We start from the raw sequence: 8,932 nt of genomic DNA on the forward strand, positions 1-8,932 counted from the left end.
CAAAAGGCATCAATAAGTATTTTCCCCCACTGTGGAATGCTCCCATTTTAAAATCACCCTGAGTCCTGGTAGTTGGAAGATAAACCTCATTCCAGTTAGTATCACTGATCACAGAGTACATGCTTTGATTGTCAACCGAATACACCTTATTCTTTTTAGGCCATGCATGTGTGTGCCTTTTATGTGTATATGTATGTGCATTCACTAAACCAACCAGAATGAAACAAAAGCAAGACGATGTTCTTCATGCTATTCCTTCTTTATCACCATACACCCAACATACACAAACAGTTTGTTCTTTCCATAGGACTTGTTGATTTGTTTCATGAGCAAAATGCCAGTTTGATCAGAAGAAATGGAAGATCAGAGGTGTAACCAAGAATGTAAGGCTAGGGTTAGTAGGTACTTATGACAGCAGCAATGGTCTCTGGTTTCATAATAATTGTAAAGTGGTGTTGGGAACATTGAAAGTAACTGGATGCCTTTTTCAATGAATCGCCTAGGTTGTTGAGAGACTAATACTGGCATAGACCAGAGCAGAGATGAGGATAAAATTATTTCATTAATAACAAGGAAGTGCAAGAATTTTTTTTAAGCAGGAGGCAGGTAAGCTGGAAAGGTAATCCTGTCTTACTTGAGAGGCAGAGTCAAGAAGATTTAGAGTGAAAGACCAATCTGGACTATAGAATGGGTTCCACACCAGTTGTGGTTCTATGATGGGGCATGGATTAAAATGGTTTTTAGGGGATTGGGGATTAGTAATTCACCCATATTTTGTATGTGGGGAGGCCTATTGCTTTCTTAGGACCTGGGACTGGAAATCATTATCCTACATTATTTATGTTACAAGATATTCCAGGGTATACAGAGTTCTAAATCCCTAAGGGAAATGCTAGTATCATTCAATGTATTCCAGTAACAAGAGACAACCAATAATGAATATCAGTTATTAGGAGGCCCATGAAACTATCTAGGAGATTGTCACTCTCTGTCTACATTGACTTTGGAGAGCAGCAGTAGCCGCTGGTGAATTTAACACAATTCTCAATTTTCTAGAGATGAAACCCAAAACATTTCAGGAAGAAAACTTAAATCTTTTTATAAGATACTCTCTAACGTGTGCTTTACTACTACTTCTGCAGCTGCCTACCATGAAAGACTTACAGAACATAAGCACTGATGGAAACTCCAATTCGATTTTGTGAATATTCTCTCTGTTCTTGACCTTCAAATATGTTTTGCTTTTCAGTGTTTTCGTTTTGTCTTAATTTGTTTTGGCTTTAGAGAAAATAGTTCCTGTTGGTCTACTGTTTTCCTTGCCAGTTTTCTTTAAGATATTAAAAATCATGCGCGAAACATTCCTTATTTATTCCTTATTGTTTATCAAGACAACTAAATTTGACTAAGATGCTATCAGGTGTTTTACCCTTCCCAACTAGTCTCAACAAATTTCATTAGTAACTGTAACATAAAAACATGAGTTTTTCCTGGTCTGCAGACTGCTGTGTGCATGTGGAAAGCATTTCTTAGGCCTCAGAACAGTTTCTGAGGCAAGCTTTCGGGTCAGTGGTCAGCACACTTACCTTGGACAGGCTGTAGGGAATCTTTTGTCCTATTTCTTATAGAGATGGCAGCATACTGAGGTCTGTTTTCAATCCTGTTCTTTGTTATGTAGGATAATGACCAGAGTTCTCAGCCTTGCAGGCTCCTGATGCTTATGAACAACCTTGCTTTCTTGCCATTTATATGCTGCACATTTCCAATACTTTGACCTCTTTAAACTTAGTGTACCACATCAGAACACAGAAATGGAACTGTGTTGGCTCTGAGAAAAGTCCACCGGAACATAGAATGTGAAATGGCATTGCGTATGAGAAGAAGTCACATAATAAAGTTGATGTAGAACAGGCTAATAGGTTTCCACTGTCTACGTGTTATAAAAGGAGCATGCAAGATTCACATATGTTAGCTGCATCATTAACGTAATATCTGATCTGTTTTCAAAAATCCAAAATGATTGGATACAGATCAAAGTTACTTAGAATTTAGTTTGATACTGAAGCAGAAACACCGTAGGGCTGAAGAGATGGTCCAGATGTTAAGAGTGCCTTTTGCTTATCAGAGGACTGGATTCATTTTGCAACAGTGATATTAGGCTCAGAGGTTTGAAACTGGCTTCTGGCCTCCCTGTGTGTGTGCGCGTGCACACACACACACACACACACACACACACACACACACACACACAAACACACACGGGGGGAGGGGACTGAGGAAAGGAGGGGGTGAGAGAATACCTTTTCTTAAATAGAGCAAGAGAAATTGTGGAAGTTGCTTAACTCAAATATTGGCATATGATTCCCCAAAATTATCCCTGGCACCTGTCAAACAGCTCTTCAAGTTTTATCAAATAGCCTGTCAAGAAAGCATAAACTACTTCTGGAAGTTTTATGTACTCCTCATGAGGTTGTAGTTAAAGACATTGACTTAAACCTGGCCATATTCTTGTAAACTATTGAATGATTTTTTTCCTTAAGGACACAAAGCCAAAACATTTCTTAATGTTCACTTGTTACATTTACTGACTCAGCAATGCTTCTTAATCAAAACTCACTTTTATTTAATACTGTTTATAATAATAACATTCTATTTTCTCTAGTTTTTATTGAAAACAGATTTTTTTCATATACTCTGTTCTGATTAAGATTTCACTCCCCCTAAATTCTGAGATCCTCCTCCACATCTTCTCTCACACATGCACGCATCTCTCCTTTCTCTTTCTCGTTAGAAAACAAGCAGACATCTAGCAAGCAATTAAATAAAAACAGAAGAAAAAGAGCCAAATCACAAGCACAAGAAACAGCTTAGAGACGTGCTATACTGATTCTCTCACACATAAACCCCAAAGAAACAGAAAGTATGAAACTACTATGTTTGCAAGAGCCCTCTGTGGTTAGCCTATGCTCTCACTAGGCATTATAAGATATCACTGTTTAATCCCTAGCGTTTTTCACAGAGTTAGTTCTCATGAACATTGAATCAAATTAAAGAAAAAGATGGCCAGGATTGAATTACACCACTTTAAACATTTCTGACTGACAATAGAGTGAACTAATTCACATTTCACCAGGCATTATGATGATACTTTTTACATGTCTTTGAAGCTTAAAATAGACATAGTTGTAAGTAGATGTCCTAGTAACTTTTCTACTTCTGCGATAGAGCCAAGGCTACTATTGAAACAAATTGGGCTTACAATTTCTAAGAGTTAGAGTCTATAATAGAAGAGTGAACATGTAGCTGAGAATTCCCATCTTGGTCAACAGCCACTATGTAGAACACTGAACACTGGGGATGGATTTTCAAACCTCAAAGTCCACCCCCAGTGACATAGTTCCTCCAACAAACCACACATCCTAATCCTTCTCAAACAGTTCTAGCAAGAAGGGTTCAAGTATTGAAATATATAAGCCTATAGGCTCCATTCTTACTCAAACCACCACAGTGGATTTCATCCAATATTACACAAAACATTCACTTAAAAAGCCTTCTTCAAATAAGTGAAAAACTGATTGAAATCAGAAGCTTTTCTTTGAAAAGTTGTTATTGTCTATAATTATAGTTGTTCTAATTTTTCTGCTTTTAATAATTTTTATCATTTAGAATCTTTTTTATATTTTTCCTATGTTCTTTCTTACGCTAGGTTCTAAGATCCATGACATTAGGGTAACTCAGTTTGTTAAATGTTTATTCTCTGCCTCTAAGATCCACATAGCTCATGGATACTAGTAGGAAAGTTCTGTTTAAATGAATGAGTGACTATTGGATTAGTCAAAGTATAACAAATGAAAATTCTGAAATAATAACTGGTGTGCTTCAGAAATCTAGAAAAAGGAATAACGGATACAATGTGAGTGTGTCTACCCATGTGACTTATTTATAAAAGAGAACTAATATTAGATATAAAGATTTTTATTCTGTAATATTTGGAGGCCCCATTAAATCAAATATATTATTTAGCTCTGAAGGAAGATTAAAATTGAAGTTAGCTCATGAAGCAATACCAAAGCATGACTAGATAATTGCTATTTAGAAAAAAAATGACTGCTAGCTTGACCCAGTCCTCCTGAAAAGGAAGAAACTAATGGAGTTATGTATTCAGCAACTATTTATCAAGTTCCTCCTACTGACCAGCACTCTTTAGGATTTCAAACATGGAGACAAAAAAAGCAAACTTCTAGGGCTAAATAGATGGCTCAGTTAGTAAAGTTATGGTTATGAATGTTTGAAGACCTGATTTCAGATCTTGGTGTGTACCTATAATCCCAGCACTGTGTTAGGAATAGTTTAGCCAAATCAGTGAGGTCCAGGTTCAGTGACCCACTCTGTCTCAGAAAACAAGTTTAAGAGCAAAAAAGAGTACATGACATCAAGCTCTGTCTTCCATATCCATATCCATACATATACAAGTATAATTGCACATGTGTATGCATGTGCATGCACACATGTACACATACACACACAAATGCATACCTCCTTCCCTTAAAAACATATTTTTTGATTAAAAACAAAGGAATAAACTATTTTTATGTCACTGAAAATGTTTTTCCCAGAAGTGGGCAGAAATGTATGCATTTAAAGTTGGGAAATGGTGGGTATAAAGACTCTAAGGGGGAAGTTAGGGAGAGGGGCCTACAGACTGAAAAGTAGACCTTAGTATCATACATGACAAGTAACAGCAAAACAATGTGAATATGACAGTAAAGTTGATCAAAGTAAGATAATGCCTTTTTAGCTAAAACAATATACTTAACAAAACATATACTTCTGGCTTAATATATCATCTTGGACAATGTATTTCAGATTCTTTTTTCTAAAATAAACATTAATTTTCTGAGACTTCTCAGTCCTCTTTACATGTATTATTTTGCAAGCAGTAATAGAAAAATCAGAATGATAAACTAAGGTCATTTTGTTTGCGTTTTATAGGCCTTTGTCTAAAAGGAAACTATAGAGGGCACAAAGTGCATGTTCACACAGATTTGCGCTGAAGAAACCAGGAAAGTTAAGCTTACAGTTATCTTTCAAAGCAGAGATATATAAGTTCCCCTCCTCCTGGAATGCTGGGAATGAATACAGTTTATAGTCTGGTAGTCCTTGGTTCCACCCAGATTACCACAAATTTATGTTTTAATTATCACAGACTTTTCCCCCCTAAAATCTTAAGCATTACTTCCAGGTCATGAAATGTATTCTTGTGAGATGTGTCATTTGTACTTTACAAAGGCCTAAGTGATGTCTATGTTATTTTAGGGCCAGGTAAAATTGGGACTCCTTCAGGGATTGTGTTGACTTCAGTCCTTCTCCTAGAACCATGTCCTGAGCACTGTTTCAAAATCCATAAGAACCCTTCTTATGGATGAAGCCGTGCACACTATGTAAAGAGTTTTGGTGCAAACATCTCATGAGCTTTGCTGTACTCATGGGGCTGAATTAATTTTTATATGAAAATATTTTTCCCTAAATTTGTGCAATACTTAAATATGGCAAAAATGAGCATGCTAGTGGCAGACCCACGTTGCTCAGCATTGGTTACCTTAGTCGGGTTGACCTGAGCTGCACTATTCACTTACTCAGATTATATTCCTTGCACAGTAACCCAGTAATCTTTCAGTCAGTCCATGTGGACATAGGAATTAAGAAAGTTCAGTGACTGAATGCTGAATGACATTTCAGGTTGGCAATAGGCATGAACGTACCACCCCTGGCATCTTTGCCTAACAACTGTTGATACTAATGGGGCGGTTTTGACTTCAAGAAGGAAAATAAAGAGGGTTTTTGTCTTTACCATCGGCAATGTGCTGAGAACTTTGTCATTTTACGGGAGAAAAATTCAAGGCAGATTGAAAAGTTACATGTAACTGCCCATAAAAGAATGATAGCAGCTGTAATTGAATCCAGACAAGACAAATGGGTAAAGCAAGTGAGGTTCTGATGAAATATTCAATGGAATGGTTACTTAGTCAGAGAATTGTTGGTCTGAAGATGCAGAAATTATTGAGGAAGGACAGAGTATGCTCTGAGTTGAGGCTAAATTACTTTAGATGTTTTCTCTTCTACAGAGTAAGAAAAGAAAGGTGTTGCTTAATTCAGTATATCAAAATGACTTTGTTTCTCTTTCCCTTATCTTTCAGATGCCTAGGAGAATATTTTGTGCTTACTTACTTGGCGTATTTTATATATACTCTTAATTTTAATTGTTTTGAAATGATAAATTATATTGAGTCTGTTTCAGACAAAAAAGAAAAGGTTACTTTCATCCCATTCTCCTTCATAATCATTCCTTCTGCTCTTATTTATTCTTCTTATGAAAGGTCTCTTGGCTTTCCTTCAAGTATATGAGCTGCTGTCTTACTGATTTATGCTCTTAGACAAGTACAGCCTGGGATGTCTCCCTGCTTGGATCCAAAAGTCTTGTTGCACTTGTCTCCTTCTGAGGCCACAATTCATCATATAGCCTGGAGTTTGCAGCCATTTTCACCTGCATATGCCTACCACAGCCTTACTGTTGTTTCAGGTAGAAGAAACTATTGCACATAACAGGAAAGAAGATGGTGGAAAGTGCATATTTTCTTATTTTAAAGATAACTTAATTAGGCTTCCATCCTCTTTTTCCATTTAATGAATTCTCCATGGTGGTAGGAAATGGTGGTACAATCCAACTCTTTCTATTGAAAGCATTGACTAAAACAGAAGACTGAACCTTAATCAAAGCCAAGTCTGATAAATTCATCGTGGTAAGTAAGGCTAGAAGTATAGGTCATTAAGGAACTTTTAGGAAGGGATGTCTCTTAAGGAGTGTGAGCTTAACAAGAATATGTTTAGATTGATGAGAGAAAAAGAATGGATACTAAAGAGGGCATTCCTGGCCTTGTCTGATCCCAAAACAGCTGGCATCACTAAGATATGTTAAATTCTTTGGTACTACTGTATGGCAGTTCTCTTCCCAGTACAAAAAGGGATAAAGGGAGTTTTCAAACCTCTACGTAATTAGGAGAGTCAAAGGCTTAATAAACTGGGCATTGTCTATAATTTTTCTTACTTATATAATTCACTTTATAATTTAAGATATTAAGATATTAATATGCTTACATCAATACTGTGACCTGCAGTGGTTTTGCATGTGTTGGACACAGCCAACACACAAATGAATGAGAAATAGACTTTCACTGTAAGCAAGGTATAAATGCTGATTTTTTATAAGTAAATGAAAACTTATGTACTGACAAACATCTCAGAGAGTGGTTTAAAGACAGAAGGTGTGTATATCTAAACACTAAATGTGTGTAGGCAATACACACACACACACACACACACACACACACACACAGAGAGAGAGAGAGAGAGAGAGAGAGAGAGAGAGAGAGAGAGAGAGAACAACTACCTGTTGTAAATTTGAAGAGTGGGAATATCAGCTATAATTGGTAAAGATACTCTGTTACAATCTTTTCTAGAACTACTTGTACAGATTTGACAATTGCAATATCTTTACTAATCTTTTTTCTTTACAATTTAAGTTGAGTTTGCTTTATTCACAAACTATGAGTAGAATTAGTTTTCTTTAAATTAAGTTTGCTTCCATATAGCAAAGTCCAAAATATATGTTATTTGCCATAGGTTGGAGCAAGCTTCTTTTTTTATTTTTGTAATTATATTTATGTACAGAACACTTAAGTGTACATTTTACCCAGCTTAGTGTCGAGTTCTTTAGCCTTTGCCTTTTCCAGCTTGGCAATGCGAGCCACAGACTTAGGACCCTGGACGTTGCCTCCCCAGTGGTGGCAGATCTCATCATATCTGTCATTATAAATGTCCTAATAGCTTCCACCAGCTTAGCCACAGCTCCCTTGTCTTCCGAGTTAACCTGTGTGAAGGCAACAGTGGTGCACGTCTTCCTGTGGACCAGGCGCTCCAGCCTGGCCTCTCCCTTGATGATGCAGTAGGGCACCCCCATCTTTCGACAAAGGGTAGGCAGGAAAACCACCAGCTCAATGGGGTCTACATCATGGGCAGTCACCACCAGCTGAGCCTTCTTGTTCTCCACCAAGGTGGTGACTGTATTGACCCTTGCTTGTAGGACAGGTGGTCTCTTAGTTGGGACATTCCCATTGCCAGCAGCTTTCTTCTCAGCTCGGGCCAGCAGCCTTTGCTTCTTCTCCTGCTTTATCTCTGGCCTGTACTTGTGGGCAAGCTTAAGCAGCTTGCCTGGGTTTGCCAGGGCCTGGGTGAACTAGTTGATGGCAGGAGGTACTTTGAGCCGCTTATAGAGGATGGCTCTTTGCTGCTGCAGCCTGATGTAGCGGGGCCTTTGACGAAGCGTGTGAGATCTTTTTTGGGCTGGATGTCCTGTCCAGTGCCGAAGTTCTTCGGCCTTTTCTCAAACAAAGGATTAACCACCTTTTTGGCCTCTTGTTTCTTGACCAAGGGGGTCGGGGATACCTTCTTCCCCTTGGCCTTCTTTCCTTTGGGCATCTTGCTCGGATGGAGGAGAGAATGGAGCAAGCTTCTAAATTTCAACTTACATAAAGCTGGTAATGCTAAAACCTTTGTGCATCTTAAGGTATGATAGGTAAAGAATATGCATATAGGAGTTCAGCCTATTCCCATAATTCAGTTAGAACATGTTTGTTATAAAAAAAAATTTAGCCATATAACAAATTGTTACCAGATGGCGTGTACTGAAGGCATAGTTATTTGTGACATAGCAAAGTGAAATATACCGGAGAAAGCTACATAAATAGTTGAAGAAACAAACAAACAAAAAAGGAAATGCCTATCAAAATAAAGGTTATCTAGTAGAAAGTAACCCAAACAAAAAGTGCTTATTATTACTTGTACAAGATGTAAGTCTCTGTGAGGAATGTCTTTCTCC

General features: G+C 37.6%; 1 pseudogene; it reads right to left on the bottom strand.

Moving 5' to 3' along the window:
- Nucleotides 1-992: 992 nt before the first annotated feature.
- Nucleotides 993-8,532, bottom strand: LOC134486324 (large ribosomal subunit protein eL8-like; annotated as a pseudogene).
- Nucleotides 8,533-8,932: the final 400 nt, after the last annotated feature.

This window comes from Rattus norvegicus, chromosome 3 (assembly GCF_021556685.1).
Source record: "Rattus norvegicus strain SHRSP/BbbUtx chromosome 3, alternate assembly SHRSP_T2T, whole genome shotgun sequence".
NCBI lineage: Eukaryota > Metazoa > Chordata > Mammalia > Rodentia > Muridae > Rattus > Rattus norvegicus.